The sequence below is a fragment of the Ailuropoda melanoleuca genome, chromosome 6 (assembly GCF_002007445.2).
Source record: "Ailuropoda melanoleuca isolate Jingjing chromosome 6, ASM200744v2, whole genome shotgun sequence".
In the NCBI taxonomy this organism is placed as follows: domain Eukaryota; kingdom Metazoa; phylum Chordata; class Mammalia; order Carnivora; family Ursidae; genus Ailuropoda; species Ailuropoda melanoleuca.
This window is the reverse complement of record NC_048223.1, coordinates 81,771,841-81,798,215: the sequence shown is the minus strand read 5'-3', so window position 1 is coordinate 81,798,215 and position 26,375 is coordinate 81,771,841. Positions and strand designations below refer to the sequence as shown.

Here is a 26,375-nt window from a genome sequence, read left to right as displayed (position 1 = left end):
GTTCAAATAATGCTTACAGTGGTTCACAGGTAGTGCAAGTACTTTATAATAACAAAGTATGCTTAATTCATCCCTCCTGTTGTTTTGTATCATTGCTGTCATTAATTTCACCTATTCCTAAGCTATAATCATTGATTACATTGTTGCTATCATGTTGATCAAACTGTCATCTGTTAGATCAATTAAGAAAGAGAAAAATCAAAGTTTCTATTTTACCTTCACTTCTTTCTTTTCTAACACTTTTCCTTTCTTTATATAGATCTGAGTTTCTGACCTGTATAATTTGCCTCCTCTCTGAAGAACTTCTTTTAATATTTCTTGCAAGGCACATCTTTGGGCAAAAATTTCCTGATTTTTTGTTTTTCTGAGAAAGCCTGTCTCCCTTGGTTTTGAAGGATAATTTGGCAGGATACAGAATTCTAGATTGGTGATCTTTTTCCCCTCTCTCAACTCTTAAAATATTTCACCCATTCTCTTCTTGCTTGAATGGTTTCCAGGAAGTCTGATATAATTCTTATTCCTGCCCTCTATAGACAAGGGTGGGTCCCCGCTCCCCAACTGCAGCTTCTTTCAATGTTTTTTTCTTTATCTTTGATTTTGCACAGTTCCAGGTGTAGATTTTTTTTTGATGTTTATCTTCCTTTGTGTTCTCTGAGCTTTCTGGAATATGTGGTTTGGTGACATTAATTTTTGGAAATTTTCAGTCATTATCACTTTAAATAGTTCCTTCCTTCCTTCCTGGTACTCCCATTGCACTATATTACTTTTTGTAGTTTTCCTACCGTTCTTAAATATTTTGTTCTTTTTTCCAGTCTTTTTTCTTTACTTTTCAGTTTTGGAGGTTTCTATTGAGATATCCTCAAGATTAGAGACTTCCCCTCAGCTGTATCCCATCTACTAATGAGCCCTTCAGAGAGAGTCTTCATTTCTGTTACAGTGTTTTTGATTTCTAGCATTTCTTTTTTATTCTTTCTTGGAATTTCCATCTCTCTGCTTATATTACCCATTGGTTATTGCATGTTGCTACTTTTTACTTTAGAGCCCTTATTATATTAATCATGGTTGTTTTAAATTCCTGGTGTGGTAATTCCAATATTCTTGCCATATCTGAATCTGGTTCTGATGCTTGCTCTGTCTCTTCAAACTTGACTTTGCTTGTTTTTGCCTTTTAGTATGCCACGTGATTCTTTTTGTTGGAAAACAGACTTGATGTACTAGATACGAAGAACCTGGTACCGATTCCCACAGAGATTTCTGCTTCAAGAAGTTGTGATTCTTTGTATCTCTCTGTCTCTCTCTCCAATTTTTGAGGCAGGAGTTTGCTCCATGAACTCAGTGCTGATGGATCTAAGAAGAGTAGTTGATTTTTAGTTTGTTAGGAGGATGGGGGTGATGACTTCCAAGCTCCTTACCTGTTAGGCTGGAAACTGGATGTCTGATACCCATTTATTTTAACACTCTCGTTTATATATTTATTTTTACAAATACAATCATTTGTCCACTAAATAACTGTGTCATCTTTGTGAAAAGTAAATCAATTGATTACAGGTGTGTGGGCCTATTTTGGAATTGTATTCTGTTCTACTGATCCATTTGTTTTTCCTTATACCAACACCACACTCTATAGTAAGTCTTGATATCAAGCAACGTAAGTTCAAATTTGTTCTTTTTCAAAATTGTTTTGGTATTATAGGTCCTTTTCATTTTCCTATACATTTTATAATCGGCCTGTCAATTTTAATTTTTTAAAAAGAGGCCTGCTCTAATTTTTCATTGGTTTGTAGTTTTCTTGTGATGTTTTTGTTTGGTGTTGCTCTCAGGGTAATGCTGGCTTTTGAAAAAGTTGGGAAATATTCCATCCTCTTATTTTGAAAGAGGTTATGATTTGTATTTTTCTTATTTAAATGTTTGATTTAAATTCTCTATGGAGCCATGGGGGAGCCTAGGATTTCCTCGGTGGGAAGGTTTTATGAATTACATTTCTGTGATAGATAGAGGATTCTTTGTGTTCTTCTTGCGTTGATTCTGGTAATTTGTGTTTTTCAAGGAATTTCACCATTTTATTTAAGTTGCCAAAAGTTATAATCTTAAAGTTGCTCATCATATTCTCTTATCTTTTTAACATCTGTAAGATCTGTAGTGATGAACGCACTTCAATTCCTGAAATTGATAACTTATGTTTTATTTCTTTTTTTAATCTGTCAATCTAGAGTCTCATTGATTTTTATTAATCTTTTTCAAAAGCATAAGCTATTCATTTCATTGAGTTTCTTTAATGTATGTCTATTATCTAGTTCATTGATTTTTGCTCTGTATTATTTCCTTCCTTCTATTTACTTTAGTTTTAATTTACTCTTCTTTTTTTTAAAACTGCCTTAGGTGATCAATGGTGTGTTGGGGTCCCTGAGACCATCCCCAGTTTCAATGGTTTTCTAGAAGAAATTTCAGGACTCAGCATTTAAGTGATACTCGTTGATAAGATTTATTATAACAAAAGATACAAAGCAAAAGTGCAAAGGGAAAGGACACATGATGTGGTGTTTGCAGGCAACCAGGCACAAGCTTCTAAGAGTCTGCTCGTGGTGGAGTTATGCAGGATGCGACAATGAGCGGTGACAACGCATATGAAATGTTGTGTACAGGGGAAGCCCAGTAGATGCTCAGTGCCCGGGGTTTTTAATGTGGGTGCACCACACAGGCACTTTTTGCCTGCCACATACCGACATTCCAGACCACCGGAAAGAAAGTAGTGTTCAGCATACACCATATTGTTGACTTAAACAGTATAGGGTCAGCAAGCCCCTTTTATCAAGGAATGATGGAACTCTCCTGAAACATAAGTTCCCAGATTCCATACAGGGATCCACCTTATAAACAGGCCTTTTTCTAAGGAGAGCAGTCTCAAGCTGACTCTGTTAACTCTTTTCCGCACAAATGTTTATAAAGTATCATTTTATCTAATATAAGCATGTAAAGCTATACATGTCCCTTGAGCCACTGTTTTGGCTGCATACAACTAGTATTGATATATTGTGTTTTTATCTTTTCATTCAGTTCAAAATATTTTCTAATTTCCCTTGTGATTTCTGTTGCCCTATCTTCAACTTCATGGATCTTTTCATCTGTAGTGTCTTATCTGCTATTAGTTCCTTCTTGTAAAATTTTCATTGCATAGATTAAGTTTTTCAGCTCCTGAAGTTCTGTTGTTTCTTTTTGTGGGTGTGGTTTCCATTTATCTCTTCATTATATATATATATTTTAAACTCTTGAACATTTCAATAATAAATATGTTAATGTCTTTGTTTGCTAATTCCATTATTTCTGTCATCTAGATCTGTTTCTACTGAATTATTTTCCTTCTAGTTGTGGGTTACATTTTCCTGCTTTCTTGAATGTCTAGTAGTTTTTGTTTCAGTGCTGGACATTGTGATGTTTCCTTGCAGACTATTTGGAATTTGTGGTCTATGTCAGAGAGTAATGAAGATATTGTTTTGACAGGCAATTAGTTTACTTGCAGATCAAATTGCGCCTTTTGAGGCTCATTTTTAAGCTTTGTTAAGTCAATCAATAAAGCCTCTCTGCTCTGACTGGTTAGAACTCAAAGTCCCCCAGAGCTGTATGAGCTCTGCTACTTGTCAAATTCACAGCTCCCTGGTAGTAATTTTTTCTCTGATAGTTGGTCTTTGCATGGCCCTATCAAGTCTCACCTTAGACACACACCACTTATAATTAATTGTAAGACTATGCAGATTTCTAGAGCTTTCTCTGCTTAGCTCCCTTTTCTCTGGTACTCCACCCACAACTTCCAGCAGCCAAGGCCTTCCTGTGCTGCAATCTCTGATTCATCGGCTCAGTGAGACTGCTGTGCTCCTCTTGGATTCTCTTTCTCTGTTCAGTGGTCTGGAACATATTTCCAGTTAGAAAAGATAGACAATCATAAAGCTTACGTCCTTTGATTCCCTTCTCTCAGGAGTCACTGACCTGTGCTTCTATGTGAAAATAGGTGTTTCTTTGTTCAGCTTTCTTTTTCTTTCCTTTTTTTATGGTGGTAGGGAAGTTGGATTACCGGCTACTCTGTCATGGCTAGAAGTGGACATTATGGAATCCTAGGCCAATGTTCATGGTGAGTAGAAGTTCACCAGGAAGAGGTGTGGAGGAGGACATCTTAGGAGAAGGGGCTGCATAGGGGAAAGCTGTGAGCTTGGGGCATGTGCAGGGATGGTGTCTGTGATGTGTATGCAGGGAAGGTTATAGGTGAGCAGGGGGATAGACAATAATGTATTTGCAAAGGACCTTGAATGGCAGTCTAGGAATTTATACAGTACCCTGGAAGCTTTGAGGAGGTTATGGCTAATTATGATGATAACTATAATAACAATAACATGTAATTGATTTATTTTCATGTGCCAGGCAGGTGCTGCTCTAAGCTCTAAGATCATCTCATTTACTCCTCGAGCCAGCCCGTGAAAAACTATGTGTTATTGGGAATTGCCATATGCCACGTGTTTCTCTAAGCACTTGACATGATTATCTCATTTAATCTTCACAATAACACTATGTGGTAGGGACTGTAATTATGCCTATTGTACAGATCAGGAAACTGATGCACAGAGAGGGTAAAGGACTTAGGGTCACACAGATAATAAGCAGCAATTAGGAGTGATTTTCTTTTCTTCCAAAATACTCTTTTAATGTTATCATAACAATGTTCTTAGAATGAAAAAAAAACTGCCTTTGGGCCATCCAGGTGTTTGTGGTGCCCCATCGCTTGCAGACACTGTGAATGTTAGTGCATCTGGCCCCTGGGCCTGGTGGATATGGCATTGCCTGGCAGTCCAATGGTAGTACTTATGATGGTTTGAAACGGTGTCCTCAACTTCTTTGACATTCTTCCCATCAAAAGGTGGATTCTATTCCCCTCCCTTTCAATATGGGCTGGCTTTAGCACCTCACTTCCAAGGAATAGAATGTGACAGAAATGATGCCTGATAACTTGATTTGTTTTTTTAAAAAGATTTTATTTATTTATTAGAGAGAGAGAACAAGCAGAGGGGAGAGGTGAGGGGAGAGGGAGAAGCAGGCTCCCCACTAAGCAGGGAGCCCAATGCGGGGCTCGATCCCAGGACCCTGAGATCATGACCTGAGCCGAAGGCAGATGCTTAACTGACTGAGCCACTCAGGAGCCCTGATGCCTAATAACTTTAGAGGCTAGTTTTTAAAAGACAGCTCTGCTTCCACCTGATTTGTTCTCTTGTGATACGTGCCTTGAGAGTCTTGATCTGTTTTCTAATCCTACTGTCTTGCCTTTTCTGGAATATCATATAAATGGAATCACCCAGTGTGTAGTCTGTTGTCCGGCTTCTTTATTACCGTATCGCTTTTGAGGTTCATCCGCGTTGCTGAGCGCTCCAGTAGCTTGGTCCTTTTTATTTCTGAGGTGTTTTGTCAATTCATACATTTGATATTCACGTGTTCCTTCCAGGGCTGGGCACACACTAGGTGCTCGATAAATGGTGTTGAGGGGCTAAGTAGAGGAATGGAAGGGGAGAGTGGGGACTCCTTTGCAAATGTGTTAAATCAGACTTTGGAGAGAGTTGAAGGGGATAAGTTGATGATGTTTTCCTAAGACTTGCTTGTCATTCATTAATTCACAAGTATTTATCGAGCATCGGCTTTGGGCCAACTGTTGTCCTAGGTCATAGCAAAGGGCTCCTGCCCCCTCAGAACTGACTGTTGCGCTGAGAAGAAAAATAACTCACCAAACAGTTAACAACAAGGGAGATCAGTGCTGGGAGAGAGGAAAAGCGGGACAAAGGTGCAGTGGGGTAGATGGCAGGGGCAGCCACTCCAGGGTAGGGGGTGGGGTAAACAAGCATTCCCAAGGAAGTCAAGGGCTGTAGGAGGTAGTATTTGCTGGACCGTGGACGAGGGAGGGGTGTGCCTGGTAGAGGAACAACAGTGTGAAGGCTCCTGTGTGAGCACCCCACATTTCAGAGGAAGGAGCCCAGTGTGAACATGGGGAGTGGTCAGATTTGGGGCTGAGGAGGTGGTCCTAGGACAGGTGGGGAGGGCCCGTAAGCCCCATCGATGGGTTTGGCTTTCAGTTTGCAAAGTGTTATAATTAGGGTCTCTCTACTGTAGAGAAGAGAAAGGATTGGGTGGCGGTGTTGTAAGTGTCCCAGGTAAGGGATGGTGGTGACCCTGGAAGAAGAGACATTAGACTGACTTAGAAACAGCCATGCCAGGATCTGGTGGCTGATTTTATGTGGGGAGGTGGTAGAATGAAAGAAGACTCGATCCGAGCTTTGGGACCTGGACAACCAAGTGAATGGTAGTGCCTCTCCATGGAAGAGGAGCGAGGAAGGAGTGGGCAGCGGTAGACGGACCATGAGCCAGTGTGGGATTTGCTGAGTAAAAGAAAGACATCTGCACATCTGGGAAGTGCAGCAGGCAGCTGGGGGTTTGGGCCTGCAGAGGGAATCTGGGCTGGACACACAAAGTCAGGAGTTCAGAGGAGGGAGGGAACGAACGAAGAGCATGGAGGGCCGAGGGCCCAAGACAGAGACCTGAGGAACACCAGGATTTAAAGAGGAAGGAAAGAGGCATAGTGAGATGGAGGGAAATGTCACGGAGGAGAAGGTGCAGGCCAAGCAGGGTGCTGAGGGGCCAATGGGGTGGGTCCCGAAGCGGGAGGCAGCAGGTACCAGGAGGCAAGCTGCTCAGGGCTCAAGCCCACCCCAGTGCAGGACCCGAGGACAGCCAGCCCCTGTTGACCTTAGAGATGTCCTCCTTGGAGGAAGGCCGGCAGCAAAGGCTGGAGCACTGGCTGGTGAGGAGCGGGCAGAAGGGGATTCAGTTTAGAGGCACTTCTTTGTCCTGCAGTGTGGTCCTGAATGGGGGGAGTGGGTGGGGACGGTGAGGCACGTGGGATCAAGGGAGGGTTTCAAATGAGCGATGCTTGCATACATTGAAGCTGGCATGAGGCAGCCAGTAGAGAGGGGTGTCTGGTTATCTACTGCTGAGAGACAAACCACTGCAAACTTGATGCCCTAAAACTACTACGGGCTATTACCTCTCACAGTTCTTGGACTGGCTCAGCTCAGATGGCTCGTCTGGGGCCATGGTCACCTGTAGATTTGACTGGAACCCCAGGATGGGTCACTAACATGGCTGGAAGGCTGGTCCGGCCGTTGGCTGGGGCTGCCAACAGGAACATCTTGGTTCTTCTCCATGTGGCCTTCCCACCCTGACTGGGCTCTTCACAGCGTAACAGCTGGATTCCAAGGAAGAGTATTTCCAGTGCTCCAAACCAGAAGCTGCCTATATGTTAAGAGCCAGTCTTGAAAGTGGCATGGTTTCATTCTGGCCATATTGTTTTGGTCAAGCAAGTGACAGGCCAACCCCGACTGAAGGGGTAGGGCAAGAGACTCCATCTCTTGATGAGAAGAGCTGCTAAGAATTTGGGCAACCTTTCATGTAATCTAGGAGGTGAGCTTATAAGAGAAAATTGATGAATCCATCAAGAAAATGGCAGGGGTTGGGGCCCATGACATATGTTGTGGGATTGGCTTTACAGAGAAGAGGGCCGGAAGAGATGTCTAGGAGGCTAGTCATTTTACCCTGTATCAAGAAGATTGGACTAGGTCAACCAACCCCCAGGTTCTGGATTATATCACCCACTTCGGATTTTCCCCTCCCTTTGTGGGCTAGGTAGTGGAGAGAACCTCTCAAGAATGACATGCTTTGTTGAGTGCCAACATGTGGCCTTCGCCAACTCTCTCCATGGCCCTAATATTGTGATGTCCACCATACGGGTGAAGCACCGAGACTCAGCGAACTCTGTCTCTCTGAGGCTGTGTGAACGTGTTGATTGTCTGCACATAAAAGATATTTGCTTTCTCCTATCTGAGGAGCATGTAGATATCACAACTCCTCACAGGAGGGAACCCATAGTGGACATGGAGTGCTTCGCACCCCAGGAGGGGGGATGAGGGAGTGGGGGCATTGCTCAGGCCCTGGTAGGCTAGAGGAGTTTTGGGAGGGGATGGAGACTGGGACTGTGAGGTCCAAGCCCCTCAGAATGAATGGACAAGGAGGAAGGAAGGAAGGGGTCTTGGCTGCAGAAACCATGGGCGGGTGACCACCATTTCCACTACCCTAATCATGCACTTGTGATATTAATAAAAGTAATTTATGTCATGTGACTGCTTTTTAACTAGCTGCTTTCAAGCCTTAAGACTGGGATTATAAAAGGCATGCATTTATAAATTATTAGCCCAGAGCTCATAAGCACATATACTTTGGGGAACACTTTGGTAGCACTTTAAATTAATTTATTGTCATTCATTCCAGCTGTCTGTGATGTAAACCTTCAGCTATAAATTTGGACCATCATCTGACACACCATTAACTAAGGTGCTGCCCGAGCCAGAGCACATAATAAAACATTTGAATACAATTTCTGTAGGGGTGTATGTCTCCCTTCTCCTTCTTTTCCTTCCCTCTCCTCTCTCCTTCCCCTCCCTTTTCCTCTCCTTCCCCTCCCTTTTCCTCTCCTTCCCCTCTCCTCCCCTCCCCTCCCTTCCCCTCTCCTCCGCTATTAATGACAAGCAACATGGAGAGAAGGCAGGTGTTGGGAGCTGTGTTGGCAAAGGAAGCAAAGTGGGTAAGACCCCCTCTGCCCCAAGACCCTCCACGGAACTCATGGGGTTTCATCCCACTGTACAGATGGGACATCAGCGATCCAGAGACGGTGTGAGTTTGTCCAAGGCCACACAGTCAGCAGAAACCACGACCTGACCCTACCCCAGGGCCTCCTTGGTAGGTAGGCTGAATCTATGCTCCTGAGAACTTTGGCCTGGGCAAGAGTGAGCCCTGGAATCCTGAGAAAGCTAGGAGCAGAGAATAAGAGTTCATTGAGAGGAGTTTCTGGTGGGGCCAGCAGAAGAGGATTCCAGGAATGCTGGGTAATGAGAAGGAAAGAACAGAAAAGGATTCATCCCACTGTCACTGCCTTCAAACATTAGAAAGGCAGAGAGTGGCTTGTTGTGGGGTCCCTCGGGGGGCAGAGTTGGCACATTGGAAAGCTGTCCTGGGGGAACAATTTGGATCCCATGAGGAGGGGTTTAGTAATGGTGAGAGCTGGCTGAGTTTGGAGAGAGTTCCCCGTCATCGCAGGAATGCGCCTTGGCGGCGGGGCAGGGCATGGAACAGTGGATTAGCTCCTATGGCTACTGTGACAGATGACCACAAAAGTCATGGCTCAAAACGACCCACATTTATAACCTTATAGTTATGGAGGTCAGAGCTCCAACTGGGCCTCGCTGGGCTAAGGTCCAGGTGTCAGAAGGGCTGTGTTCCCTCCGGAGACTCCAGGGGACAGTCCAGTTTTCGCTTTTCCAGCTTCTAGAGGCCTCCGGCTTTCCTTGACTCACAGCCCCTTTCCTCCCTCTTCAAGGCCAGAAATGTCCTGCTGGGTCCCTCTCCGGCTGCCACTGCCCCCCCTTCTCTCTTCTGCCTCCCGCTTCCTTTATGTGCGCCCTCCCTCGTGACCCCATCAGGCCCACCTACAGAGGCCAGCAGCGTCCCCCATCTCTGGGTCAGCTGACTGACAACCTCAGTTCCATCTGCGGGCTTCATTCTCCGTTCTGGATAACCTCCCGTACTCCTCACTTCCAGGGACTAAGATGTGGGTTAGTGTTCTGCCTACCACACACAGGGAGGAAGGCTTCTGATTTTTCTGATCTGGAACCACTCTTCCCTTAAGCAAGGGAAGGTACAAGGAAGAAGAAAGAAGTAAGAGAAAGAAGGAGAAGGGGGCAGCAGGAGAAGAGGTGGAAGAAAGAGAGGGAGGGTGGCTGGAAAATTCAGTGACATCCTTTGTGGCCTGGCTTGAGCCCCGCACTCTACATGTCAGCATTAGACTGGAACTCAAACCCCAGCCCCCATGCAGACCAGCTGTGTGACCAGAAGCCAGTCTGCTGTCTGCTCTCGCTGGCTTCAGTTTCTCCATTGGTAAAATGGGGTCCCTCTGGCCCTGGCCTTTGATAGTTTTTCAGCTCACCTGTCTGGAGTGGGCCATGTGGAGGGAGGCCATGATCGTGGAGATGTTCCAAAAGGGCTGCCGGACAGAGTGGAGGCAGCACCCTGCCCGGGGGCCAGCTGCTCATGGTCGCTCTTTGAAGGGAGGACTGCAGCACCCAGTGGTGGCAGGACTGTAAAGGTTCTAGACCTTTACCCCAACTGCAAGGTCCTCCAGTTTGCCCCGCTCCACCTGAGTTAAGGGCACCGGTCCCCCATCCCCACCACCAATCTGGTCCTCCTGCCCTCATCCCTGAAAGCCCCAGTGATCCTGGGGATCTGGTCCTTGGAGAATTTTGTGGCAGCCTGAAAAGAGCCTCGCGAGAGGCTGTGTGTTCTCTGTTGACAATCGTGGCATCTTTCTCTTGCTTCCTCTAGGGCAGGGGCTGGGTCTTTCTAAAATCCCATCTGTCCACCTCCCTCATTTGTCTCAGGTCTTCCAGATCAGGCCGTTCGCTTGGATAATAAGCGTACTTACCTGCCAGGGCTTTGGGCTCTCAAGTGCTTGGCAGCGCCGAGTCTGGCACGTAACAGGAAATAAGTGGTGGGTGGTGGCACTCCTATCAGTTCTGTCCCCAGGCGCGCCACGCTCATTCATTCTCAAGTACGCCTTCCCTCCTGACGTCTGCCAGAGACCCCCGGGCCCAAAATAACTGTAGGTCTGAGCTCTGTGGCTTCTTCTTCTGTGACCAAGCCTTTGGGGTTGATGGGACTCTTCCCGTCTGCCTAGCTGGCCTGCGGGATACCCTCAGAGGCCTGCAGGTTATGATGGCCCCAAGGCAGGGCCTGGGTCTGACTGGCCTCTGGGGCTCCAGGAAATACTGCCCCGCCCACCCGGTACCTGGGAGGCGCTAGGCCAGGTGTTGGGATAGAGGATGCCTGAATGAGTGAGTGCTCGGTTGGGAGTTAGTTCACTCAGCAAGCATCGCTCAGCTTGGCTTCTGTGCCAGGCCCTGGGGCAGGGGGGCTCCCTGCCTCGGGCCCTGCCCTCCAGGGCGGCTTTGACCTCCGTGCACTACCGTGGCAAAGGTGTGGCTCACTCACAGCAGAGGGAGGAGGGCTGGGGCTCGGAATGGGGGCGTCTGTGGTTTCTGAATCCTCAGCACCCCCTCTGTGCTGATACTCCCGCCCCTGCTTACCTCTGGCCAGACCTTGAAGAGCCAAGAACCAGTTCTATTAATCAATTATCTGCTGCCTATGCTGAGAACAGAGCTTCCTGGCCAGATAAAGCCCAGGGGAGGGGCAGGGGACCAGGACACACACAGGGGGCATGAGTGGAGCCCACCCGTGGGCTAGATGGACAGCACCGTGGACACACACTGCAGACGGTGTGCATCCCCACACTCCCATCCCGACGTGTGAATCTGTGGGCCAGCCCATCGCCTTTCTCATGCTTACACGCAGCCCCACAGGCTCACAAGGCCCACCTACACCTCTTGTGTACGTGAACCCAAGTCATGCCTGGGTCTTCCCATAGCGCGTCCCCCCTCCCCGGCTTCCCACACCCATACAGCCACACGCACCCTACTCGACACAGACACACCCTCCCCTAACATCTGCCCAGAGAGCCTGCTCCCACACGCCCTGCTTACCTCTTGACAATCACATGCCTTGACAATTCCACACGCCTTCACATACCTTCCGCACGCACATGTGTGTACACACACCTCCACACGTGTGTCCTGCCAGGGCCTGTGCCAAGGGCTCCCTCCCTGTTCCCCGAGTTGGAGAGTGGTGCCATCACGGACTGGCCTTACGGCGTTTCTGAGGGCAGGTGGATTATTTTCCGGATTTGGTTGGTTTGGTCTGAATTTTTGGGCATGCAATCAGGAGACCCGGATTCGAGTCAGAGGTCTAAATTCACGAAGCGTGTGGGACCCTGGATGAGTCCCTTTCCTGATCCAGAGCTCAGTTTCCCCACCCAGGAGATGGGAATTAGGCCAACCCCAGTGGGTGTTTGTAGGATGCAATCAAATGCTCTCATGGCAGTGAAGATGCTTTGGGAAAACGTCAGTTTGTATCTTGTTCTGTTCCTTGCCGGCATGGTTGTTGACCAGCCAGGGTCCCGTGTTGCTGCAAGCCCCGCTGATGTGCTTGTGATCAAGAAAACTCAGGCTGATCCTGGTAACCTTGAGGGTTTTCCACCACCCGCCCCCGACAGCCCCCACCCCAGCTCACTCACACCCCGCCAGGGTCCAGCTCTCACCCAGCCTGCTCTGCGGCGTGCCTGTCCAGGCCCAAGAACACAGTCCCGCCCTCAGCCCACCCACGGCCGCCTCTGACCACTCACGTCCACCTGCCTCCCCCTACCCAGGCATTTCCCCCCTCCGGGTCCTTGCCGAGTGCAAGCAGTGGCAGCATGAGGGCGACATCTTCGAACCCCGCTCCAGAAGAGCCGAGGAGCCGTGGTCCACGGCAGTTCAGCAGGGCAGTGGGGCTGAGGCAGGAGAGGGTGGCGTGGGTGTGGATGTGGTGTGGGCGTGTGGGGACGTGTGTCCCCGTGGGTGTCAGGGAAGGGACTGTGGTGTGTCCGTGCGGGGCGTGGGAGTGTTGGTGGGTGTCAGGGAGTGGGAGTGTGTGTGAGTAAGGATGTAGGCTGTGTGGCGTGTGAACGTGGGGTGTGTGGGTGTGTGTGCGTGTGTCTGTGCTGTCTGTGTGCGTGTAGATGTCCATTTTGGTGTCTGTGGCAATGCCGTACGTGTGCATGTGTGGGTGAGTGTGTGCGACCCTGTGTATCGGTGCGTGCGTGGGTTGTGGTAGTGCTTTGGGGGTGCCGGCAAATGTGTGTGGAGCCGTGTGTGCTGCGTCTGGGTGGGAATGTGGGTGTCTGGGAGGGTGGCTGTGGTGTGGGTGTGGGTTTCTTTGTTGGGCACGTGAGTGCGAGTGCAGCGTGTGGTGTGAGAACGCGGGGGGTGGTGGTGCTGTGAGGTGGGGGGAGGCATTCTGGGCAGGTGGGGGGGCTGGTGGGGGGAGGCAGGCAGGCAGGCAGGCGGCCAGGGATCTTCCCCCTGCTTCCCCCGCACAGTGGCTGGGCTGACAGCCGGGCGGAGAAGAAAACTAGACGTCAGGGAAATCAGTCAGAGACAAATCGATTCCCTTTAGAGGTGAGAAAAAGCAGATGCTGCGGCTGCTGGTGGCCTGTTAGGCTTGGAGCCACATCCCTCCCCAGCCCGAGCTGCCCTCCCCCATTCCTCGCGCTGCCAATGACCCCCCCCACCAATCCACCGCCTTTGTTTGGGGCCCTGCTGTGGGCCTGCTGCCTGGGCGGCCTCACCATCCCCTCCCCAGCAGGCCAGGGGCACTTTATGGAGCCCATGCTGGGCACAAGTGGCTGTGTGTGTGTGCCTGTGTGTGCAGGTGGCAATGGGGGGGGTGCACACGTCACCTGATGACAGAGCCCCCTCAGGGACTTGAGAGACGGTGGGTCACCGCCTTGGCTGAGGACACCCAGGGAGCCTGAGGCAGTGCTGGACCAGGACTCAGGCCTCCTGGGTGCTGACCAAGGGCAGCTCTTTGCCCCCACCCCCTCCAAGGGGCACTTGGAGCACAGCTTCCTTTTCTTCCCTGCATGGCCTATTAGGGATCCATGCAAGAGGAGCTGTCCCCCGGAGGTGCTGGCCCCACCTCCTTCCTCCCGTGTGCACACCAGGCTGGGCCACCGCAGTGTCGCTCCTTCCTGTAGCCCAGAGAGGAAGGTCTGCCCCCAGATCCCGTTCTCTGCCAAGCCAGCCTGGATCAGCTGCAGACCCAGTGGGAGCCAAAGATCAGCCTTTTGGCCTCAGCCCCATGGCAGGGTGTCCGGGGTCCCTGCACCTGGGCGCCCGGCCTCAGCGGCCAGCAGGCCGACAGCTTTGGGGTGGGGCCCTGAACCCCCCTGCCCGGGTCTCGCTGATGCCTCAGCTGTAGGGACAGCCCCCACTCCAGGCTCTCATTTCTGCTACTCTCTTTCCATTGGGTCGCAAGAGCCAAAGCGGATCGGGAAAGGGGGGTGAAGCCTGTTGTGGCGCAGAAATGGAGACTGTTCCGGGTGCAGGGCTCTGCTTCCCCATTGTTTCCCGGCTCCTGGAGTCAGCTTTGCAGTCACACGCTCAGCAGGGCTACTGAGCGCTGCTCCGGGCCAGCCCTGGAAGCTACGGTGAGCGAGACAACCTGGGCCTGCCTTCGGGGAGCCTCGCATCTGGCTGGGACAGTCAGGCTTCGGGGAGCACAGACACCCCACTACCTGAGCATGAAATCCTTGTGGGTGGAGTTGCTCGGCGGAACAGAGGGTGGGCCAAGTGACTGTTCTAGGCGCTCAGTTTCTGGGATTCCACACCAGCAAAGATTCCCCTCCCACACCCTCCCCTCTGCCCACAAAGACCCTCGAGACCCTGCTCTCTGCTCCCCACTCTCAGGCATGTCCTGGCCCACGTGCATTTGCCTGGGCCCTCTGTGGCCATCTCCAGCCACGCTCTGGAGTCTAGAACCTACACCGAGAAGCCTGTGTTCCCAGCCCCAGCTCTCCCAGTTGTGGCTGTGTGCCCTGAGACGGGCACTACACCTCTCTGGGTCTTGTTTCCTCCCTGGCTAAGGGACTGAGCTATGTTTTTGTTATTGGTGATTGTGGGATAGCTCATGGGGCTCTTTCCAAACTCCACGCCTGTCTTAGATTTTCGGTGGCCAGCCAGATGGGAGACGACAAGGATCGATCCACAAACATTGATTGAATCAATCTGGGGCCAAGCCCCATTGTGGGCAGACAGCAGCTGGCATAGGGCCTGGCCCATGAGACGTGTCCCAAAAGTAACTGTAAAGAGAGGGCAGGGGTGGTGCCGTGAGTGTGCACAGCCCTGGCGGGTCTCTGGCCCCCAGGGAGCTTACAGTCTCCCCGGGACACTGAAGTGGGTTCTGACTTCGGCTCTGCCTCTGACAGCTCCTGGCCTTCTTCTGCGTCCTTCAGTCACATCGGGAACTCTGTGACCTTGAAGACGGTTTCCTGCTGGGATATTAATACCGCCACTAATAATAACGGTAACTGTCGAGGCAGGAGCAAGCGGACTAATATTAGCTGCACCTGTTGGGCGTCCGGCACGTGCCAGGCCCTCTACATATGTGCTGACGTCAGTCCCTGGGAGCCCTCCCCTGCTCCGTGAGCTGGACTCGTCTCCATGTTGACAGCCAGGGATGGAGGCTCTGTGCCTGCCCAGGGTCCCAGAGCTAGAACAGAACCCACAGCTATTTTGGTTGGGCTCAGAGGATGGCAAAGAACAGAGGTACTCAGCTGACCTTAAGTAAGGGAGGGCTGAGTGAAAAGGGAAACCTCGTGGGGACCTGGGGGGGCAGTCCTTGGGCTGCAGGCAGGACAGGACAGTGGCGTGTGGTGTAGAGGACAGGGGGCAGGAGCCCTCCCCGTCCGCCCCCAGCACTGAGAAGTCCCCGGAGCTGCAGCTCGGCATCACCCCCGGCCTCCTTCTTATCTCTCTGCTTCTTTCTTTCGGTTCCAGGTCAGCTCCCAAGCTCCCTTCTCCCTCTCCGCATATCCGTTCTGGACCCCAGCCCCTGCTCCCCATAGACATGGCTGCCATACCACTGACTTTGCTCTCAGATTCTCTTCCAGATCTCCTCTCTGGCTCTCCCCTGTCCCATTTGCTTCCTACTTCCCAGTTCAAGGTCTGCAGGCTGGGCCCTCTCTTGGTCCCTACCAGGCCCCCTGCCGGCCCCTGCCTCCATCTGCCTTTGGTTCTGCCCCCTGATGGGCACACCCCACCCCTCATCTGTTCATCTGCGGGGAAGGGGCCCTTTCTCTGCAAACTGCAGTTCTCAAACTTGGCCTCGGGGCCCTGTTACACTATTAAAAATTATTGGAGACTTGAAAGAGCTTTTGTTTATGTGGTTGTATCTATTGATATTTACCATATTAGAAATTAAAGCTGAGAAATCATAAAATATTTATTCTCGAAGAACGAGAACAAACCATTGCATGTGAACATAATACATTTTCATGAAAAATAACTATTTTCTAACACGAAAAAAAATCACTTTACATTTTTGCGGATCTCTTTAATGACTCACCTAAGAGAAGACAGCTGGGTTCTCGTGTCTGCTTTTGGATTTAATTTGTTGATGCCTCTGGAAAACCTCTCTGTACATTTGTTTGCAAAGAAAAGAGAGTATATAAGGCAAACAAAGCCTTCTAACCTTGCAGAGCCTCTGGAAGAACCGGTGTGTTAGATTGTCCCCGACATGGCCCTTGCTGGGACTCCTGTCAGCCGGGCTCCTCCTTAACCTGTCAGATGCCATAGGGTCCCAGCGGTCGGCCGGAGGCGGGACACCGCGTTCAAGAGTGCAGTGCTTCTTGGAAATGGAGCTGGATCCATGGGACCCAGGAAAGCCAGTGGGGCTTCTGGTAGCTTCCTGAGGACGTAGGAGGTGAATGGAGCCATGACAGATGAGCGTATCTAGGGAGGCAGAAGGGAGAGGGAAAGTGTTCCAGGCCCTGGGAAACAACTGGGCACATCTTCAAAGTGGGAAGGCGAGGCACGGGGCCAAGGCCGGCTGAGACCTTTAGGGCCCCAAGCACTCAAAAGATCACGGTGCTCGCTCCCACCCTGCATAGTAACTCAGAATAAAGTTTATTTTCCATAGCGACGCTAAGCTTCCTGTGTGTTGGAAGTGGAAACAGCCTGCTTCTAGTTTCTGGATTGCAAAACTGCGAGTAAGTGCACAGAAGCAGAACTCGTCTTCCTTTTCTGGTGCCTGCACTGTGCGTGTGTTCTGCCTCTTGGGTCATGTACGGGCCTTTGGGGTGAGTGGTGAGCGGGGGTGTGGGGATGGGGCACTGAAAAGGACCTGCCAGGGCTCCTAGAGCACCGGGGAATTCAGGGCACCTACTGCCCCATGAGGGCTGGAGCTGCCTGGACTGGAATGGCCCTCCCGGGGCGGGGGGCAGTTGTAGAAGCTTCGGCCCAGCCCCGAATCCCCAGATCTGGGGCTGGGTGGGAACAGTTGTCTCCCACGGCCTTTGGTTTTTCCATTTCCCTCTGGGGTGGTGGACCTCAGCGGGTGGTGGTGAGGGGTCCTGGGGCGGGAAGGACCCCCATCCAAGCGGAGAGTTAGAGGGTGAGGGGCAGAGGTCTCAGGGCTGTGTGATGGTTTATGGACCCCCTGACTGTCTGCACCCCAGCAATGCCGCCTACTCTGTGCCTTAGTTTCCTCGTCTATACGCGGGGGATAAGGACAGCCAGCTCCCATGCCGTCTGGAGCGAAGCCACAAGGAGCGATGAAACATCTGGTGTCGAGAACTGGGCCAGCTCCACGAGACACGGGCTTCCTTTCTCTTTTGTTCAGTGCCATTGCTCAGATCCGGGTTTGCAGGCATGGCTCAGTCAATATCTGTTGAAGTAAAGAGTGAATAAGCGAAGACATTGGTGGCTCAGGTAATACCAGTTCTCTCCCTAGACAAGGCCAAGTCCAACCACCTCGGGCAGGGAAGCTCAGACCCGGAGCCGGAAAGGGACTAAGGCCATGCAGCAAGTCAGTGCCAAGTCTCTGTGTCCTGAGCTCTGGCTCTGCGGCTGTCAGCCACAGGACCCTCAGTGAGGAGGGTGTCTGGGGGAGGGGCTGGGCCTTCCCCCACCCCTGCATGTATATACACGCACGTGTGTGCATGCGTGTGTGTGTGTGTGTGTGTGTGTGTGTCTGGGAAGCCGGGAGGCTAGGGTGCCTTCTTTCCAGGGCTTCCCCCTCCTGCTGGAAGGTCTGTCCTGGGTGGCTGGCCTACGTGACCCCTGCGCACCTCATCTATTTATTGGGATTTCTGTGCAGGCTGAACCTCTACAGGGAGGTGTGAACTCCTGGACCTAATGAAGCCACCATGCCTCGTAAGAGAGCCCAGACTGGCTGCTCCAAGTATGGGAGGGAGCGGGGGGTGGGAGATTTAAAGAGGTGGGAGGTGGACTTGGTCATGTCTCCCTTGGCATCCCAGGGCTGGGAGGGGCCTCTTCCTTCCCCTTGCTGCCAAAGCCCCCCAGGCCAGGTGACCCCATCTTGGCCATGGGCCTGTTTTCTGATAGGTCTTTTTAAGTCAGCCGTTCTGCTTTATTCCAGAGCTTCTCAAAGTGTGGCCTGTGAACCAGCAGCAATAGCAGGCTGGGGCTGGTTAGAAATGCAGACTCCAGGCTCCACCCCAGACAGAATCTCTGCTGGTGGCCCCCAGGAATCTGCATTTTACAAGGCCTCTCCCGATGCTTATAAATTTTAGAAATCACTGCCTCCACAATTTCTCAACAAAAATATGACATCCAGAAGGGCTGGCATTGAAAGGGGATGGGTGTTTCCTGGCTAGACCTAGAAACCTGTTTATTATTTATTTATGTATTTTTTTATTGAGATTATCGTTGACATACAGGATTACATTAGTTTCAGGTGTACAACTTAATGATTCAATATTTGTATATATTACAAAACGATCACCACGGTAAGTCTAGGTACCATCTGTCACCATACACAAATCACAGATTTTTTTTTGTCTTTTTTTCCTTGGGATAACAACTTTTAAGATCTACTCTCTAAGCAACTTTCAAATATCAATACAGTATTATTTACCTACAGTCATCCTGCTGTACACAACATCTCCAGGACTTCTTTTCTTTACAGTTGGAAGTTTGTACCTTTTGTTATTCTTTTTTTTAATTTTATTATTATAGTATGTTAGTCACCATACAGTACATCCCCGGATTCCGATGCAAAGTTCGATGCTTCATTAGTTGCATATAACACCCAGTGCACCATGCAATACGTGCCCTCCTTACTACCCATCACCAGTCTATCCCATTCCCCCACCCCCTCCCCTCTGAAGTCTTCAGTTTGCTTCTCATAGGAAGTTTGTACCTTTTGATCCCCTTCACCGATTTGCCCCCCCAAGCCCCTACCACATTGGCAACCACCAGTCTGTTCTCTGTGTCTATGAGCTTGGATTTTGTTTATTTGTTTTGCTTCTTAGATTCCATATATATGTGAGCTCATATGCCATTTGTCTTTGTCTGACTTATTTCACTTAGCCTACTATGCTCTGGGTCCGTCCACATTGTTGCAAATGGAAAGATCCATTTTTTTTTTATAGCTGAGTAATATTCCATTGTGTCTATATACCACCTCTTCTTTATCCATCTGTCCACGGACGGACACTCAGGTTGTTTCCATGTCTTTGCTACAGTGACTAATGCTACAATCAGCAGGGAGGTGCATTGAGATTCGTGGGGCAAATAGCTCTGCAAATTAGTGCTTTTGTTTAGAAACTTGTTTAAACTGTTCGGTTGTCCATCCATCCATCCATCCATCCTCCCATTCTTCACTCAGTAGACATTCAGTTGCACTAGCTGAAACGGGAAAGCTCGCCCCCCACCCCGGTCCTCTCTAGCACGCCATGAGGCTCTGCCGTGTGGCTGAGGCGATGGCCTTCTGCCACCTTGGTTCTCAGAAGTCACTTGCTTTAGTCTGAGCGTGTCTCTGGCCTCTAAGCCTAGAGAGGCCACCCTAACGCCACGTGTCCAAGAGGGAAGGGGGAGAAGACAACACCGTGTTGGCATCTGTGGTGTGCCGGGTGTTCTCACATGTGCTGTGGCGTTTCACCCTACCCACCGCCCCCAGCCTCCCCTCACTGGGTAGAGTATTCTCATTTCAGGGATGAGAAACTGAGGCTCAAGGAGGTAGAGGGACTTGAGCAAGCTTGTAGAATTGAAAATGGTAGAGTCAGGATTTGAACCGGGTTCCTCCCGCCCCCAGAGACTGTTCCCCCTTTCTTCCATTCTGTGTTGCGTTGTTCTTGGTGGACCTGAGGCTCCATAGCTGGGAGTTGAAGGGCAGGCTTCATCGTGATGCGGGACTTGCTTCTAACCTCCCGTCCTGTCTGGAGGTCAGCACGCTGTCCGTGAAGTAATGAGGGTCCTGTCACTGGAGGACCCGGAGGTCCTGTGGCTGTGGTGGTGGCCCTGTGTGTGTGTGTGTGAGACCAGGTGACTTTGAGGGCCTTCTGCCTTCCTAGGCGGGCCTGCTCAGGCCTGCTCCAGGGTCAGTGCCCTCCCGGATGGAGGCCCTGCAGCCGGCTGCTCGTTACCTGTGGCTCGTCTGAGGTACCTGCCAGCTCCCACACAGGAAACACGTCCAGAAAGCTGTAATTAGAGCCAGGAGCCACAGGCCCAGGGGGTGCCCGCTGCAGTTTCAGGAGCAGACTTGCTGCTTTGGTTAAGTCCCTGGGAGAGAACCCAGTGAGTCAGGCCCTTAGATCCTCTCCTCGCATGTGGCACCCCTGCCCCACCCCATTCTCCCTGGAAGGAAGCCAGCATTCACTAGGAGCCTACTGGGTGTCTGCGTTTCCCATATGTTCTTTCTTCCACTCTTCTTCAGAACCCTGGAAGGGAGGCAGCATCCACCGTTGTGCAGGAGAGGAGCCCAGAGGCCCTGAGATGTTGTACGACTCACTCAAGGTCGTCCTGCCACAGCAGAGATGAGATTTGGAGTCCTGCTTGCGCGAGTGCCTGGTCCAACCACTCGATCATTCTAGGGGACAGTCTGAGCCAAAGGTGGGGTGCAGGAGGCCGGCAGCACAGGTGGAGGCCCGTGTGGCCCTGGCTGAGTCCTTCAGTCTCTGCAAAGCCGTCACAGAGGGCTGGGTCCCGGCCATGCTCCCCTCAAGTCTGCTGGGCGACCGTGACAGTTGTAGTGGTCTCAAAGACACGGCCACAAATTCTTCAACACTCTTCCTATTGAGAAATGGAGTGTCCCCATTCCTCTAATCTGGGCAGGTTTGTGACCCCTTCACCCCACAGAGAATGTCAGAGGGGAGGCTGAGTCAGGAAAGACCATGCACCTTCCATTTTGTTGGCAGGAACATTCGCTCTTGGAGGCCCGAGCCTCCATGTGGAGGTGAGGAGAACCACTGGCCTGAGGCTGCCATGTGGTGAGGAAGTCAGCACCACACGGAGAGGCCACGTCCGGGCCCGGCCCCCGCTGGGCCCCACCGTCTAACCTCCCAGCTCTCGGAGGTTTCTCAGCAGAGGCCCCGGACGTGTGGAGCAGGACAAATCATCCCGGTTACGCTCTGTCCGAACCCCGGACCCGCAGAAACCGTGCACAGAGTAAGACGGCTCCGTGCCACTGAGCTGGCGGGTGATTTGTCATGCTGTGGTCGCTAGCCAGCCAGGCCATGCCACGCGGTCCTCTCAGGGGCCCCATGCCCAGCACCTTTCCCCCACGGCCCCCGGGCAGCCGGCCGGGCTCACGCGCTCCGGGCCAAGAGTGGCTCCAAGGGAAGGGTGCGAGCCTGGGGGGCCCTGCGTCTCCTGGGAACGGTATCTGCTGTGCCCCCTCTGCCCACTCCGATCTGGGTCTGCCTCAGGGCCTCTTGGGCATGATCCCCGCCCCACCACTTCCTAGCTCGGAGATCTTGGGCAGGTGACTGAACTCAGTTTCTTTAGTCTGGGAGACAGGGATGGTAAATGCCTGTGCCAGAGGGTTTCCGCCAGAGCGGTATTCAGAGTCCATTATTTCTATCTGCGGACTCACCCTCTTCCTGGCCCCTTGTGCCATGTTCATATGCACAGGACTTTACAGTTTACAAGGTGCTCTCATCCCCCCATAACCCCATGGGGCACGTCCACCTTACTGAACCGCTGAGAAAACCACAGCTCCAGACGGCATGGCCTGAGCGGTGGACTCTTTCTCCTACTCTGGTTGGACCTCTTCTGGAATTTTCCTCTGTGCTCCCTCCCTAGTGCTTCTGGACAACTTATCTAGTCTCCTCCCTACTTCTGCTCTTCCTTGCCCCTGGAATTCTGGTGTCACAGCCTGTGTGGCTTTTTGGATAAGTCCCTTCCCCCTACTGGGTCTCAGTTTCCCCGTTTGTAAGGTGAGGCAGTTGGGCTGGCTGGTGTCAAAGGGCCCTTTCAGCTCTAAAATGACCCACTTGGTTTTCATAGCTGGAGGTGGCTTGGCTGCAGGACTGCTTGCTGCCGCCCCCCGCCCCCGGCCGAGTCTGCCCTGACTGTGAACAACTCAAGGAGGGAGCACATCTCTGAGTCTGGGGCAGCAGGGCCGAGCCATGAGAAGGAGGGGAGCAGTACTACCTAGGAGTTGAAAAGACCCAGAGAGGGCGCTGGGGCATCTGCTCCCAACTTGGCATACTCGCGGTTTTGCCTGAAGTGGGTCTGACAGTGTGGCTGGATGATAAACCCAACCCACCCAGGGCTGGATTCTGAGGCCCCTTCCCAGGGCAGGGACCCTTCCCAGTGGCAGCTCTGGGGCGTGAGGCTTTAGAGCATGCTGACGTCGGGTGGTCCAGCCCCTGCTGCTTCTCCTGCCAGTCTTCCCCTGGCCAACCTGGCTTGTCCTATAGGCCTCCCTCAGGCCTCACTTCCTCCAGGCAGTCTTCCCTGATTTGCAGCATCAGGCCTGTCTTTGGTCTTCCAGTTGTGCTCAGGTTCCCTGTCAGGCCCTTGTTACATGGCGGTCTGTTACTGCCTGTTTCACGACAGCTTCCCCTCTAAGACCTTAAGCCCCAGGAAGCCAAGGTTCATGTCTGTTCTACTCACCACTGCTTCTTTGATGCCCCATACAATGCTGGTACTAATTAGGTCCTTGCTAAACGTGGGTTGCACAAATAAATTTTAGATGAATAAATAAAGAACAGCAATGCGATTAGCAGTCACGGCAATAATTCAACTTGCTTAAAATAACCCAGCCCCATCTGTCTGTGCCTTAAGCCAGGCCAGGAGAGGATGATTTCCATTGCACATTATTTTGGTCTCCATAGGACTGCTCTTATTGCATTGTCTGTTCATGTAATTTCACTCCCCAGAACACCTCTCCATGAGATTTGTCTTTGTGTCAATTCTGAGAATTTTATAATGAAGTCTGCCAGGAAAAATTCCTGCTCTACAACCAGAGGCAGTTATGGTTTTTCTAGATATCAGGCTTTATATATTTCTTTTTAATTTCATGGACAATGTGTAACTGACTAGGTTTCTCCTTTCGCACTTGCTACCAGGAAGCTCAGATCTAAAATTTTAATCCTTCAAAATAGCATTTAGGACTTTGTCGTCCTCATTTCTGAACTGGCTAGATTTCTGACTTATTAATGCCCTTTCCTCTGTTTTGCTTCTTTCTTATCAATTTCCAGTTTACGTTTTACTATAATATTTCAAGTTATAAATTCCTTATGGATTTGTGTATGCTTTGAATCCTTTCCCTAAGAGCAAGGTGATATATAATTAAATGCATGCACACAGAACTTCTGGGCACAATATTCCCACGCTGACCCAGGATTCAACTTCTGGCTGAAAATGGGGTGCTGGGTCTTCTTGTGGCCACATAAGCCTGTCTCCCTCTAGCCTCTGGCCACCCAGACCCCTGGCATCCTGGTCCGTGTTCTGTGGGCTGTGGCCTGCCAGGCCTTGTACTGAGTGGCCATTCCCTGGATCTCATTCACAGTCTTCTTCCTGATCTGTCGGGTGCACTGCCCCGCTGCCAGCTTCCTGACCAGCCTCCTATCTGTGGTTCCTGACCCCCTGCCTTATCTCCCTTCTGTGTTGATGCTTAATGCTGCTTCTGAGAAACTGGCTTGTTTCCCTTCTTAGCTAAGGCTTGACCTTGTCCCTTGGATGCAATCTGATTCCAGTTGCCATGGGCAACCACACTTGGTCATCCAGGCTGGCCTTTTGCTGGCCCAGGCCAGGGCAACTGACCTCCAGGCCCTGAGAACATGCCTTGGACAGCTTGAGTCAGGAACAGGGGCTGGGGAGCTAGTCATAAAGCAAGTATAACATTAAGTATTGCCATTTTATCTCTGGAGATGGCTCTGTACTCTTAGAGGTCGTGCTGAAAGGGAGTAAGAACCCAGTTTGATGAATGGGGAATTGAGGTTCAGGGAGGTGTGATTTATCCAAGTTCACGCAGGAACTGAAGGATCAGAGGGCTTCCTGGGGCAGGGTCCACTCTATCACACTCCCTTCCATCCCCGAGATAGGGGGCCTGTGGGCCTCAGAGAACCCCAGGCCCGGCCAGAGTCATCAACTGCCAAGAGGGCGTATGGGCTGCCAACTTCCCTCCCTTCCCTCTGCAAAGCTGCATGGCTCTGGGAGATTCAGTCCACATGCTCTGATGATCTGCCTGCTGCCTGCGGAAACAGAGAAGGGGAGGAGGGAGGAGGTGACCAGGGATGACAAGGCCTGTGTGTCTGTTTGGTCTCTGCCAGAATCCAGAGCCTGGCCCTTTGATCAAGGGAGGCTGCCCCACGTTTTCCTAGCACCACACCCTCTATCCTTCCTATGAGGCCGTGGAGTTCTGAGCCAGTCACTTTGGAAGTGGAGGGAGCTGAGGAATTATAGCTCACCCCGGCCTTGGCATCGGGATGGCTGGTGTGGGCCCTCCCTCTCTGAGTGACCTCAAGCAGGTCCCTTGGTTCTGGGGGCCTGAGGCTTGTCACCTGTTCAGTGGGACCCTGAGTCCTTGCCCCCCTCCCTCTCAGTGGTGCTGTGACAACCAGAACCTATTTGTTCTAGAACACTTCTCCACCTCACATCTGAAATGCCGTGCTGAAGCGATTCCCCAGGGCACTTAGTGTACCTCCTCGCCAACCCTCATCGCGGAGGGAAACAAAACCCCTCCAAAAAACAAAAGACATCAGTGCATCACAATGCGCGCTGCCTTTGGTGGTGTTTGAATTGGAAATCACTGAGGTGGTTGGGTTTCTATTCTGCATCAGAAGTTTATTCACGCAACAAGAATTTGCTAAGGTTTTGTTCAGTTCCACAAATATTTATCGAGTGCCTGCTCTGTTCTCAGCCCCGTGTTCAGTGTGGGAGCTGGAAGGCGATCAATCATTCCGGGGGGATGGGGGGTGGAGAGGCAGAGAGCACCGGCCTTGGAGTCCACCAGACCTGGCTCTGAGTCCCGGCTCTGGTCCTCGCTGTCTCGGTGACCTTGGGCAAGGCACCTCTGTTCTCCGAGCTGGTTCCGCAAGTGAAAGGGGAACAAGGCAGGCACACTCCTCATGTGTTGTCATGAGGGTCCGGGGAGGAAACGCATCGTTTGTATTAACAGTGACTGAAATGCTAAGTGTGGTTGTTGTTGAGTCAGGAGTCATGGGAAGACGTGGACTCTGCTCCCGTGGCAGTCGTGGTTTGGGAAGACGTGAGGCTGGGGCGGGGTGGGGGGAGCAGGCATAAGATGCTGTGGGTACCCAGGGAAGCCGGGGAGGCTTTGCTGATGACTTTCCTGCACCCGGCAGTGAGCCCGGCCCAGGGCTGCCAACAGAAGGCGTATGTGGGATTTAGGGCGGACCCTTCTAGATTTCTGGGGAGACAAAATCTTGTCCACAACAGCTCTCTTACTCAGATGCTGCCCTCAAGGTCTCCTGTGGGCATTTCCAGGAAAATTACATCCCTGTGTATTTTTGGACGGGGTCCAGGGAAGAGGGGAGGATGAGAGAGGTGGCCGGCGTCTTAGTTGGCCCAGCAGTGGCTGTAGCAAACACCACAGACCTGGGGGCTTAAACAATAAACATTTGTGTCTCACAGTTCTGGAGGCTGCGAGCCCAAGATCAGGTTGCTGCTGACCTGGAGTCTGGCTGGCAGACCGTTGCCTTTTTGCTGTGTGTTCACTTGGAGGTGAGAGAGATCATGTCTCTGTGTCTCTTATTAGAGAGCTGATCCCGTCATGGGGGCTCCACCCTCATGACCTAATTACTTTTCAAAGGCCCAACCTCCCAATACCATCACACTGGGGATAAGGGCTTCAACATACGAATTTCGGGTGGGGGCAAACACGCAGCGCAAAGCAGTGGGTTACTGTGAAGGGGCCGTAGATGTGTGGTGGGGAGGGGGTTCCGGGGGAGGGGAGGGCAAGGGGTGTGCGTGCGCCCGGTTATGTGGACGGCAGCCTGAGAAGGCCAGTCCCACAAGGGCCTCCCTTGCCATCCGCCACCTGGACGTGGCCTCCCCGCGTGGCTGCTCGCACTTCCTCACACCACAGTGGCTGGCTTCCAGGCGTGAGCGCCCCGGAGACAGCAAGGTGGAAATGGCACCTCCTTATGACCTAACAGATGCCACACAGTGTCACTTCTCCTGTCATCACAGCTGCGCCCAGATGCAGGGAGGGTTGAAGTCGCACAGGGAGAAGTGTGTGGGGTGGGAGATAGGGAAGCCGTCCTGCGGAAGGGGCCATCGGAAAGGATGACTCGGCGGGAGATGAGATTCATTCATTCATTCCCTTTCTCTCTCACTGGTTCAGTCAGCCCACATTCTGTAGCTTCCTCCCTGCGG

At 51.4% G+C, this 26,375-nt stretch overlaps 1 long non-coding RNA gene across 2 annotated transcripts; it reads left to right on the top strand.

Annotated features, from left to right (window-relative positions):
• Positions 1-16,470: 16,470 nt before the first annotated feature.
• LOC117802705 lies at positions 16,471-25,239 on the top strand. 2 transcript variants are annotated; one of them, XR_004626180.1, is made up of 4 exons: positions 16,471-16,864; positions 17,268-17,495; positions 20,464-20,861; positions 20,945-25,239. It is a non-coding gene; the product is annotated as an uncharacterized LOC117802705 (long non-coding RNA). The 2 variants fall into 2 exon arrangements; XR_004626179.1 differs by having other exon boundaries at positions 20,464-25,239.
• The last annotated feature ends 1,136 nt before the right edge of the window (positions 25,240-26,375 follow it).